A 12,835-nucleotide genomic window follows, 5' to 3' on the forward strand; every position below is an offset into this window, starting at 1 on the left:
GGGAGGTCACGGGAGGGGGTAACTGTTGCTACCTACCTGAGCCGCCAGGGTAGTCCCTGCCTGTCTGTCCTAGCCCTTCTCTCACTGCGCTGAGCCATCAAGGGTCGAAGGACAGGCCTGGAGTGAGCAGAACTCATTCTGCTTCTCCCCAAGGGAGGACGACTGTGACGTCCCTCAATGTGTGGTGCATGGGTGGGTCCAGCTGCAGGGGACCACCTGGTGTGCCTTCCCTGCTTCCTGCTTTCACCTGTGCTGGAGCGAGCAAGCCTTTGCACTCATCTGCTCACTCAACCCAGCATCCCATCCGTCAGAGGGGCACCTCCTGTTTGCCGGGCATGGTTCTTGGCACGAAGGAGGCGAAGGCTCTGCCTCCCCGAGTTTTAGTCTAGAGGTGGGCAACAGGTACTGGCCAGATGATCCCGCAGATGGGTATTTAGGCACTGACGGTGGGATGTGCTCAGAGAGAGGCGGGCGGTGTTGGGGCTTGATGTGGTTGGCAGGGCTGAGAGGAGGGTCCCGAGGAAATGGCATTTGAGCTGAGATTTGAAGGACAATGGGGACTCAGGCGGGGCGGGGATGGGTGTGTGAGTGTGAGGGCATGTGCGCGTGCATTTCTGGGTGCACGCACGCACGCATGTCAGTGGTATTCCGAGCAGAGGGAACACCAGCGCCCAGGTCCTGAGCGGAGGGAGCGCGGCACCCTTGTGCACCTGAAAGACGGCCTCTGTCTGGGGTTGGGGAAGGAGTTAGCCTGAGAGGAGGTGGGGGCTGGAGGCAGGGTGGCCATCCCCAGCTCTGATCTAAAACTCTGGGAACTCTTGCAAGCTTCCAGCAGGTGCATGATGCTTATATTTTTAAAAGATGGCCTGGCTGCAGCGTGGAGACCACCTTTCCCTCTGCGGGAACGCTGCCCCCACCCACTTGACCCAAGGTCGGGAGAGCTCATTTAGAGTCATCTGGGCTCTCCCCTCCCCTGTCTTCGTCTGCCGGCTGCCCACCATGGAGGCTACCTGGCTGCCCCTTGTTCCCACATCTGTGGCTCCCCTTGCACTTGGCCTGACTTTGTAGGGCCCGCGTCCACACTATATAAATGAGGAAGGAAGGAATGAGCGAACGAGTGAAGTCTTGGGTTCTCAGTTTTGCTTGCTCTTTCCTTCCTTCACTCACTGACCCTGCACAGACATCTGTCCTCTCCCCCACCCTCTGTGAACTGGGGGTGGCCTGGCAAACATTTACCAAAGGGCTCTTCAGGGAAGGAAAAGAAGGCCTGGTCTGTGACATTTGCTGATTTCCATCAACAGGCCCTCCATGGCCAGCTTCACTGGAGGCAGTCAGGAGGGACGGCCACCTCCAAAAGCTGTCTGAGCCCCTCCCTCCCGCTGCTGCCTGGGTGCTCCCCTGGCATGGGAGGCTGGTGCATGGTCTGCTTGGGCCACGTTTGGCCCCGCTGAGCCTCAGGCCGATGTCTTCTGGGCCTAATGGGCAACTTGGCTTTTCTGACTCCTCCTGGCAAGGCTAAGCCCTGTGCCCTGCCCTTCCCCCTCCCTGCTTCAGCTGTGCGGTTGTCCCCCTCCCCCATTTCACGCCCCTTTGACATTCTCAACCTGGACTCGGGTTCGGTGCAGCAGGAAGGCTGGAATTTGGGGAACACAATGCGCTGCCTTGTCCTCCTCCCAAGTTTCCTGCAAGTCCCACTGGACAGGAAGGTGGTGGGGGTTGGCTGGAGGGCTGTCACCCACCAGCCTGTCCTCTGCAAACGGACCTGGGCTGGGCTGGGATGCACACGTGCCCAGCTGACTGGCGTGCCAATGGCCTGAGGGACACAGAGGGGAGGTGGCCTGTGAACTGAGAAGGTGGCAGTTGGCACAACAAAAGTAGGGCCAGGCTGGGCGGAGGCCAGGGCTCCCTGACGGGTTTGCTTTCTGCCTGGTGATTACCCATTACCTCCCGTCAGTGCCTGATAAACCGTTATCATGGAATTATCCACCGCAGGCTCCGGCATCAGCATGAAATCCATTACTGTCCGTCAAGCCCTCTGGCTAATGGGAAAAACCCGGCAGCTGCCCGGTGCTCCAGGCGGGGCTCGGACAGATCCGTTATCTGTCTATTACTTCAGCAATCACGCCTCGTAATGGAATCTTGGATGGGAAATGACAAGAAGTCCCAGGATGTGTCATTCTGAAGGGCGGCTGGTGGGTGGGGCTGCCTGACTGGCTTGGAGTGAGGAGTGTGGCTGGGAGCTGACCCGAGGGGTCAGCCCTAATGCCAGCCCCTGAGCGGGAAGGAAACCCTCAAGGCTGGGTGCAGGTGCCCATTACGGAGATACAGAGCTGGCTAAACACGGTGGATGGAAGGCTGAGTGGACAGGGTTGGGCAGATGGCAGGGTTCCAGGCCGAATCCCAACAGGCTGGAGTCTGTGCTTCATTCTGTCCGTACTAGCCCCCCTCTTCCTGGACTGGGGGCTGCCCTTGCCCATGCTCGAGGATCAACCTCCGAGCAGCTGGTGGGAGTGGGGCACTAGAGTTAGGCAGATGGGCTGGAAGCCCAATGCTGGCACTCTCTGGCAGCATGGCCTCAGGCAACTGACCACCACTCTTGGCCTCAGTCTCCTAATCTATAAAATGGGGCCAATTCTAAAATAATAGCAGCTGGCGGATATTCTGGATGGCTGGGGGTCATCCCTCATCTTGTTCCTCCCCGTGTATGACAGCCAGTGAGGGCAGCAGCATGTCCTTGTTAAGTGCACTGACTTTAAGTGCACTGACTTTGCCAGAGTTGAAGTCTGGCACCATGCAACCTGACCACAGCCCAGCACTTCATTCCTCTGCTCCTCCCGTGCCTCATCTGTGGAGTGGGGTTAACGCTAAGTTCCTGGCAGCTTCGCAGAGGGGATTCCGAGAGGCACCATCACTTCCGTGACCTCATTTCCTCTTCTCCCCCTGGTCTCTCTGGATCTGCCTTCCTGGCCTCACAAATCCTCAAACACAGCAAGTTCTCTCCCATTTCAGAGCCTTTGCACTTGCTGTTCTTTCTGCCTATAATGTCCTTCCCAGATCTCCTTCAGCCGATGCAGCTTTTCACCCTGTGTCATCATCTCGGTGAGGCTTTTTCCAGCCAACTGATCTAAAACAGCAACCTCTCCCTGTGCCCATTCCCCATCCCGCCTCTCTACTTTGTTTTCCTCTCCAGCACCCACTGCCACCTGAGAGTCTACACTTTTGGAGAAACCCTCCCTCCCTGTAGAATGGAATCTGCCGCAGGGCGGGGAGTTTTGTCTCTTTGGTTTGTTGCTGTACCGTCAGCACCAGGGACAGCAATTCCCTCCTAGCCACTCACTAAATGTGAGTAATGATGAATGACAGATGGATACAACCCCATAGCTCATAGGGAGATATTGGAACTGCCACCTTCTTGGTGGCCCCTCTTTGTTCACGTATCTCCCCAATTTTCCCTCCCTCCTCCTGTCCCTTTTGTAGGCCACCAGCCTCTCTCTTCCCTGGGATGGACCAGGACCTCCCCTCTTCCCCTTCCACTTCCTCTTCTTGCCCCGTAGGGTCCATTGTCTACACAGCAGTTGGAGTGGATTTCTTAAAATACGAATCAAAATACGAATCATATTTTTCCCTGATTAAGAGCCTCCAGTGGATTCCCATTGTAACTAGAATCAATTCCAGCTCCTTCTAGGCCCTTCATGCTCTAGCTCTGGTAACCCAAGTCCTCTCCTTCCTTCTCACTCAAGCATGCTGTCCTGTCTGCACCCTCTGTCTGGAATGCTCTTCCTCCAGATCCCTCCATGGCTGGCTCCTTCCCATCACTGGCTTCCTGTGCAGGGAGATATTCCCTGGACTCTCAGTCGAATCTCTTTCTCATTTTCTTTAGGGACTTATCACTAATTGGACGTGTTTTTATTTATTTCTTCACATTGTCTCTCCCCCACCAAAATATGAGGACCAATTTATCTAGTTCTCTGCTGGAATCCTAGTGCTCAGTCAATATTGGGTTGTAGGAAGAGAGAAAGAGTGGGAGAAAGGAAGCGAAGGAAGAAGGAGGAAAAGGGTGGGAGGGAATCTCCTGATGACTTTGGCATCTGACCCTCGCCCTCCTCTCCTGTGAGTCCTGCTATCATGCTGGGGGCTCAGTGGTCACATGGGCAGGCAGTCCGGTGCCTGGGCTCTCAGTCACAGGTGTTGCCTGGACACTCTCCTTGCTCCAAGCAGATGCAGTCTTCATTGCTCTTCCCTGTCTTTGTCCACAACCTCTCAGTCTTTCAGTGTCCTCTTTAGTAACTCAGTGGAATTTGCTGTGTGATCCCAGGAAAGTCCCTTCCTCCCTCCCTCTGAGCCTCCTCTTCTGTACCTCTGAAATGGATTTGCTGCCAGTAGCACTGAGGGTATTCATGCAAATGAAGGGCTTAGTGCAGTGCCTGTGCTGGGTCCTGCCCCTGGTGAGGCTGCAGCCACGGCTCTGCAGTTCTGAGGGGTGTGAGCCAGCAGGATGGTTCAGACCCCCCGGAGGAGGCCCAAAAATACTTGCAGGAAAACTGAAGTCCAAGACTAGGCTGGGACAGGGCCAGCAGCGTAGGCCAGGGGGTAGTGCTCACGGCCATGGAGCTCTGTACAAGGATCAAGTGCTAGCAGCTGTGGTTTAAGGCTCACACCGTGATTCTCATCCCCACTTTACAAAGGAGGGAACTGAGACCCTGGAGGTTAAGGGACTGGCGTAGGGCTGTAGGGAGCTGAGAAGGGAACTCACGTGGCCTGGCCCCAGAGCCTGAATCCACAGCCACTTCCTATCCAGGCCGCACACGTGTGTACTGGGGGCATGCCCACATGCACACCTAGACCCAAGCGTGTGCTTGGACCTGCCCCAATTCCTTTGGTCCTAACTCTCTGTCCTCTTCCCTGCCCTCACCAAGCGTGAAGCTGGGTGAATTCATAGCCACAGAGCAGGTTCTGTGTGTGTGTGGGGGGGGGGGGGAATGGGGGAGTACTAAGCAGCCCACAGCCTCCGCCAGGCCCCGCGGAGACACCTAAACCCAATTAGCGGTTTTATTAAGGACAATTGGATTAGATGTGTCTGCAGCAAACGTTTGCTTGGCTTGAGCTGGGGGAGTTTATTCATTTTTCATTAATGTGTCTGCTTTCCACTCCACTGTCGGTCCTTGGAGCACACGGCTGGCTGGCTGGACACCCGCCCCGGCCCCCGCCACCTGCCTCTCTCCTCTTCCTTCACCTCACCCTCTTCTGCTGCTGCCTGCTCTTCCCTGCCCCTCTCCAGCTCTCCAGGACAGTGCCTTGCTTCTCTGTGTCCCTAACCAGCAGAGAGGGCCCCTGGCAGGTCTGGGGCTGGACCCAGGAGTGGAGAGCCTGAGGGACTGGACTCTTTCCACTGTCCCCAGTCCTTATCCCTTGAAGCAAAGAGAGGACTCCACATCCTTTGGTCCCCACTCCCTGCAGGAAAATGGGCTGTACCCATGGCCATGTCACCTTCATTACTCCCTCTTCTGGGCTTTTGCCCTTGCAGGTCCTTCCACTTGGAAACTTCTTCCCCAGCTCTTTGCATAGCTGCTTCTCACCCTCCAGCTCTAAACTCCTATGTCCCCTCTTCAGAGACCCTCCCTGACAACCTGACCACAAGCGACCTCCCCAAGTTATTCTTTAGACCATCAGCCTGCTTTTTGCCTTCGAAGCTCTTATCCAGTCGGGGATAAGTTGTTTTGTGTCTCTTGGGTAGGTAAATAATCCTCACGGCAACCCTACAATGTTCATTATTAACCCCCGCTTAACTGCTTGAGAAACAGAGGTGCAGAGAGGTTAAGTAACTTTCCAAGGTGACCCAGAAGGTTGGTGGTGGAGCAGGGAGTGAACCCAAGTTTAGTGAATGCAAAGATGTTACTCTTTTCCTGCTATTCCTGGGAAGTCTCTTCTTAATGAATATAGGGTCCTGAGGTGACACTCCTGCATGCACAACCTCATTCCCAGGGTCCCTGATAGCTGAGTGAGTATGCCAGCAGGTGAGCCTCTAGGACCTCAGCCTCCCCACTGCTCCAAAGCAGAGGTCAGGCAGGCCATGGACCCCGGTGCAGGAGGGGCAGCCCTGGGCCCCGTGTCCTCTAAGCCCCAGCCCAGCAGGGCCAGAAGATTTGACCACATCCAGCAGCAGTATATTCCCTCCCCCTACAGATATTAATTTGGGGTTTATAGAAAAATCCATACAATGTGAGTTACCCAGGGCGGCGGTTGCGGGGAGAGGCACAAAATCAATAGTGAGAGATTGTCTTATTTCACGGCTTCTGTAAACGGGACTGGCGGGCCACTCAGGGGTAGAGGCAGGCCAGGGAAGGTCAGCGGGCTGCCCGGCCCCGCACTGCCGGAGCCTGTGGCTACCAGACCCCGGGGGAGGCCTGTTTCAGCGCCTGCTGGGGCTGATTTGTATTCTCCCTCGGCACTGTCAAAGGGCTCGGTAAATATTTATTAACACTTCTCCGCAGGCAAGAGCGCCTTCTTGGCTGCCGGCTCCTTGGGCACCAGACAGTGGCAGTGAAGCTCTGTGCCACACCCGACAGCTTGCCGGTGTTAAACAGCAAGGGGGCCCCCAGGCGGGCCAGGAAATGAGGTCCTCCCTCCCCCCACCAACCAGGGCTGGAGTAGAGGCTTCATGTCATCACAGAAGGCTCACGAAGAACCTTGTGGCTGAGCCACCCTACTCTCCAGCTCCCTCCTTGGCTCCCTCCCCTCTCTTGGCCAGGCCACTTGACTTCATTTGTAAGTGAAGTCCTCCTCTTGGCCACATCCTTAGCTGAGATAAGGCATTCTAGAGCAGCCCTGTCTAATAGAAACACAACATGAGCCACCAATGTCCGCCATGCAAGTAGTTTAAAATCTTCTGGTAGTCCCGTTAAAAAGGCAAACGGAAAACAGATAAAATTAAATTTAATAATACATTTTATTTAACTCCCTAGATCCTGAACAGCAACAGGTCATCAAAATTGAAATTACGAAAGAGACGATTTTAAATTCCCTTTGTCACAGGAGGTCTTTGAATGTGGCCACCTTTCAAGTGTTCAAAAGTCGGATGAGACTGCCATGTTGGATAGTGCCGGTCTAGATAGTGCTGTCTGGGATTCATGTCTATGTCCGGCGCCTGCATAGAGCCAGGTCTAGGGTGCGTATCCTGAACTGACTGGATGGTGGTCATTAGTGTTGTCCATTAGCTATTTCCAGTTCTGGGCACAGGATAGGACGCTGCTTGGGTAGAGGTGACGACACCACTTGCTTTGGCCCGTGCAGTTGAGTGGATGTGTCTTCAGGCAGAAGCTTGTAGAGCAAGTGTGGGATTCACGATGCTGTCCTGTCCTCTACTTAGTAACCACAATGCTCCAGGTGGTGGCTGCTCTGCCACCCTGAGTCTCAGAGGGAAAGGCCAAGGACCCAGGTGATTTGTAATGAGCTCACAGCATGACCAAGAAGTAGACTTTTGTGGCAGGCCCCTGATGCCCTGGGGTTGTTTGTTACCGTGTCATGTACCAACGAATCCTTGCTGGCATAGATGGATGGTGGAACGGAAGACTCCATTCATCCATCATCCAGCAACACTGAATGAGCGTGTCCTAGAGCCAATGGCCCAGGGATGCCACAGAGATGCAGCCAAGTGAGGACCCTGCCCTCCTCACAGGGGGTCCCAGGCATTAAAGAAGCACTTTCTCAGTTGTGTGTCTAATAAGAATTGAGATCCCTGATCCCTGGGGAGCAATGAGACACTTTATGTGGGGAATCAGGAAGGCTCCTGGGAGCAAGAGATGCTCAAGCTGGGTACTTGAGCTCGAGGGGGAAGGAGACAAGTAAGGGGTTTTTGGTGCAAGCACTTTGGTGGGTGTGGGAATAGCATGTGTGACCTCCCCAGGGTCCCAGGGAGAACCCTACTCCCCTGCTAGGGAATGGAGAGGAAATGTTTTCTTGCGGGGAAGTAACCTTGTTCTTCTATCCCCCTGTTCCTCCCTCCTTGCTCGCGTCTAGGGAACATGAGACACTCCTGTGTTTGGGAGACTGAGTGCTCCATTAAGCCCTTTCTCACAAAGGAATCTGAGTCTGGACACGGAAAGAAAGACAATGTTATTTGTCCTTCCCTCAAACCTCGATGGTGTGTGTGGCGAGGTGGCCCAGTGCTGGGGGGCAGGTTGTAGAGATGAGGGTAAAGGGGCAGACACGGCTAGGATTCTGCTAAGCCTGGTAACCATGGTGAGGGTTTTAAAACATGATCATATTTGTGTTTCTAAATGTCCTTTAAGAAGGAGAAGGGGTTGGAGTGTAAGCACAGAGAACAGTTGGGGGCCGAGGGAGGCAGGCAAGCATCCCGGCAAGAGAGTGCAGTGACCTGAGCAGGGGGAGTCTGGGGTTGGGGAGAGGCAGCCGACCTGTGAGGTGTATTAGGAGGGATGGTCAACAGGACTTGTTGGTGGGTGGCATGTAGGGTGAGGGACAGAGAGGAGCCCCCAAAACATAGGCCAGCTGGCTCTTCTACCCACACTGCCTTCTCTAAGAACTAAAGCTGGTGTTTTGGTCTCTGTCTAATTCTGGTGGGAGGAGGTGGTTGTCACTTTTCAGGCATTCCTAAGCCTCATTGGTGTCCCAAAAAAATCCTGTTAAAAAATGTAAAAAGGAAATGGTTATATATGTTGTAATGTCAGGGAGTTTTTGCAAAATACTTGGTTTCAGAGCTAGCGCCCAGTGCCCAGTGTCCCCGATGCTTCACATAAGATACCCCATGGAGTGCCAAGGAAACTTTATCTCAGTATGACAGGGCACAATAAAAAGAGCCTGAATTGGGGTGCCTCAGTTCATTGGGTGTCTTTGCCTCAGGTCATGATCCAGAGTCCTGGGATCCAGCCCCATATCCGGCTCCTTACTTAGTAGGGAGCCTCCTTCTCCCTCTGCCTCTACCTGCCCCTCCCCCTGCTTGTGCTCTCTCTCTTTCTCTGTTAAATAAATAAATAAAATCTTTTTAAAAAGTGCCCGACTGTGCTGAGCCACACATGTCACACAGCTTACCATTTACTCTCACATGGCCTTGGACTAAGCACCTAAATGAAAGGGTGGGATGTGGACCTGGAGTCACAAAACCTGGGGTTGGACTGTGACTTCCCTACACTCTGTGTGGTCTTAGAAAAATCACTCAACCCCTCTGAGCCTCAGTTTTACTATCTACTAAATGAGAATAACAAGGGTTCTCCCTCAGTGGGATCAGCTAGCATCTCGTGGTGCTAGGTAGGCATGCCCCAGGATGGGTGGTGACCTTCACCGCTGGTATCAGAAGGGTCAGATGGATGGAGGTAACCCAGAGACACGGGCTCCATACAATGCTGGCAGCTCCAGAAATGGGCTTGTCTTTCCTTCCCCTCTCCTTCTCTTGCTTATCGGCTTAATATCCTTCCCAAAACCCACCCCACCACCCTCCACAGGGGCACGGAATACGTTCCACAGAGAACGATCAACCTCTCACTCAGTGTTTCGGGCTGATTCCGTGCCAACCTGTCTCTCGGCGTTTTGACACCACCCGATCGAACCTCTCTATTTCATTGCGGAATCGTGGGTTTTTCTCATAAAGTGTTTACTGGGTATGTAAAATATAATCACGGCTTTATGAATATGAACTAGATTATTTTAATGATTGCAGGTAATTTAAAACTTAAGGGCAATCACATTTCCCAGCCATCTTCTGGTGCTTTAAAAGCACGAGCGAGTGGTTCTGAAGAGCCGTGGTCTCGCACGCCCGCTCTTCGCAGCACCCCGGCTCCAGCCCGGTGTTACGGTTATCTGATTATTGTAATTGATGACATTAAGAATAAGGAATGCGCGCGGAATAATACTGGCGCCTGTCATGCCAGAGTGGTTTTATTCATTGTCAGAGAAGTTCATAAAGTTGAAAGAAGCATCCGCGTGGGCTAGGGCAGCGCAAACCGGGTTTCATCCTTTCCTAATTTGTAAACAAGATGATTAATTCCCGAAGCCCACATTATGGGACAAGCGGAGGAAGCCCTGCGCAGCCCCTCCCTCCTGCGCTGCAGCCCTCTGGGAGTTCCTGGCTGTCCCTCCAGCATCTGCAGGAAGCCCCTGCCCTGCTTGCCCCCGCCAGCTCCGGAGCCCCTGCCTATCTTTGTCCCAAGACCCCCAGCTACTGCGTTCCTTGTCTTTGCTGTTGTCATCCTCTCTCCCTTGGGGTTCCCTTTCCCTGGTTTGGCTGCAGCACCAGTGCCTTTTGGGTCTGATTGCTAATAACAGACACAGGGATCTGGAAGCTCTAGAACCTCAGGCTCTCTTTTTTAGGGCACAACCATAATCACCATAGATGTGACCATTTTAGAGTTAAATGAGTACCCATCATTTACTGAATGCGGCCACATGCGGGTGTGGTATATAAGGGCGTTCGGATCACTCAGTGTAATGCTCCACAGCCACCTCGTGGTGAGGATTCTATGGTGCCCATTGTACAGATAAGGTCACTGAGGTGCAGAGAGACTAACTTACTTGACTTACAAAGGGTGATTTAGTTGGTGGCCATGACAAGATTCAATCCCAGCTTTCTTTCACTCTTACTTGCTCTAAGCAGCTTTTCCTTAGAGGGGTGAGGGAGGAGAGGTGGAGGGGGCGTGTGTGCAGGAGGGAGGGGGTCCAGGGCTATAGAAGAGTGGGGGTTTGGAGGCCCTCCTCACAGCTTATGACTTTTCTGGGAACTGGGAGGCAGGTTCTTGGCTGAGCAAGAGAGGAGGAATTCGTTGAGTGATGGACTAGAGATTTACAGAGAGCAGAGGCATTTTAAAAAGGGGGGTGGGGTGGAGGAGGGTGGGAGAGTTTCTTGATCAGAAGCACAGAGAAGGAGTTAAGAGTGGAGAGGAGGGGAGAGGCCAGGTGCCAAGGCTGTGTGGTGGCCTGCGGCTGTGCCAGTAGCCGCAGAAATGGAGAGCGGGTGGACGGCAGCGAGAGACCAGGGATCAGCCCCCTCGTGTCCCTCACCTTGAGAGTGACAGGAGCGAGAGTCACAGGGGTCCAGCCCATTGACCCTCGGGGACCGTACCCAGGCTGCTCCCACACTCCCCTCCTCCGCCTCCCTGAGCCACCCAGAGCCCCGTTCTTCAGGATGCCTGCAGACTCTAAGCTCGGGGACACTGTTAAGGTAGGATGATTTTCCTCTCATTCCTGCTAATTTGCTGCTTCTGCTTAAGCTCGTAAAAAGTTTCCTAGCAAAACCATTCCGGCCTGAGTTCCTGCTGGAGCCCGCTGAGCTGCTGTAATTAAGCTTTGATTAGCCAGCTATAAATTCCCTTTCGGAAGCCAGCACTGCCCTTGGAGGGCCTCAGCAGAGCGATCAGTGCCTGCGTGCCCTAGAACTTGGGTCAGTTTGTCCAACCTCCGTGGTCAGTGAGAAGGGGGCCAGGGATGGAGGCAGGGGTTGTTCTGCTGGGGCTGAGACGGGGACGTTCAGGGAAAAGACTCAGGCCGGCCGGAAGCCTCCCAGAAGTGGGAGAGCGATGGGCTGTGGGGTTCCAGGAGCCAAGGATGGCAACTCCCATCAAGAGGCCCCGGCCAAATATATTTTTCCACCATCACAGGCTTGTTGCAAAGTTGGTTTTATGGATGCACTAAACCTGCCTTTTAAATTATCGTCAAGTGTAATAAAACGGCAGAAAATCGTCAATTTTCCTGAGAATGTGAGTAAAGTGAGAGTTAGTTACATGTCGGCGTGGGAGCCGCAGTCCAGCTGTGTCTATGATCGGAAAGAAGCCCTGAAAGCTTTGTGGAAACAGCTGTTTTGGGAGACAGCAACCAGGCTTAGACCTTATTCTGCGAGATGAGGAGGAGGAAAACCGAGTCCTACGCGTCTGTACACTCATCGAGGCCAAAAAGGTGGGAATGGGGAGGGAGCGAGTGGAATGTTCCCCTGCCAAGGTCTCCACCTCCCACCAACCCCAGCCCACCGACATCGAGCTCTGAGCCAAGAAGGTCCAAGGTAGTCTGACGGTATGATGGGGAACGGGCTGGGGTGGGGGGCTGCATTCAGGCACTGGCCCCTAAACCGAACCAAAACAGACCAACCCCTGATGTGCAGCATTTCTCAAGTCCTGCGGTAGAAATACTCCCAATTTCAAAGCACCAGTGTGACGCCATTGAGCTCAGAATTGGGAAGACAGGCTCAGCCACACACCATTGTATAGTCCTTCCCAGATTTGGTACATGTAAATAAGTTCAAGGTCATAAATAATGGTAAAGTCATGAAGGCATGGTGAGTTTTGAGCATTGATTACCAGTGCTTGTAATATAGTTTATTTAGTTGTTAGTTTACATCATTCAATTTTTGGTAAGGGCTGGGTTTAACAGTGGGCTTAAAACTCTGTGCAAAATTAATTACAAGCCCTGGGCGGTGGCCCAAGCCCACCGCTGCACACCACAGAGGGCAGGTCTGGGAGCATCCTGCTGGATCAAAGTCCCCAGGCAGGGCCACCTCCGTCTAGGGTCTTGGTTTTACTCACTGTTGGATCCTTGCCACTGAGCTCAGTGTTTGGCGCCCAATAAATGATTCTAGAATTTACGAATAACAGGTGGCAGGAAATGTTCCTTGAAACGCATTTCGTGGTGGCAGGACTGATTCAAATCCAAACAGCTCTTCGCACATCCTTGGCTGGGGTGTCGGCTCCTCTCACGGCAGCTAATGCTACAGAAAGAGAGCGGACTTTGGAGGCACATCACCGGGGCTCAAGTCCTGGCCCCCAGCTCTGCCCTGCTGTATGACTTTGAGCAGGCCAGCTTGATTTCCCCAGGACACATCAGATAAACAGAAATA

The sequence above is a fragment of the Mustela putorius genome, unplaced genomic scaffold (genome assembly GCF_011764305.1).
Source record: "Mustela putorius furo isolate JIRA1106 unplaced genomic scaffold, ASM1176430v1.1 tig00003853_pilon_pilon_pilon, whole genome shotgun sequence".
Taxonomy (NCBI): Eukaryota; Metazoa; Chordata; class Mammalia; order Carnivora; family Mustelidae; genus Mustela; species Mustela putorius.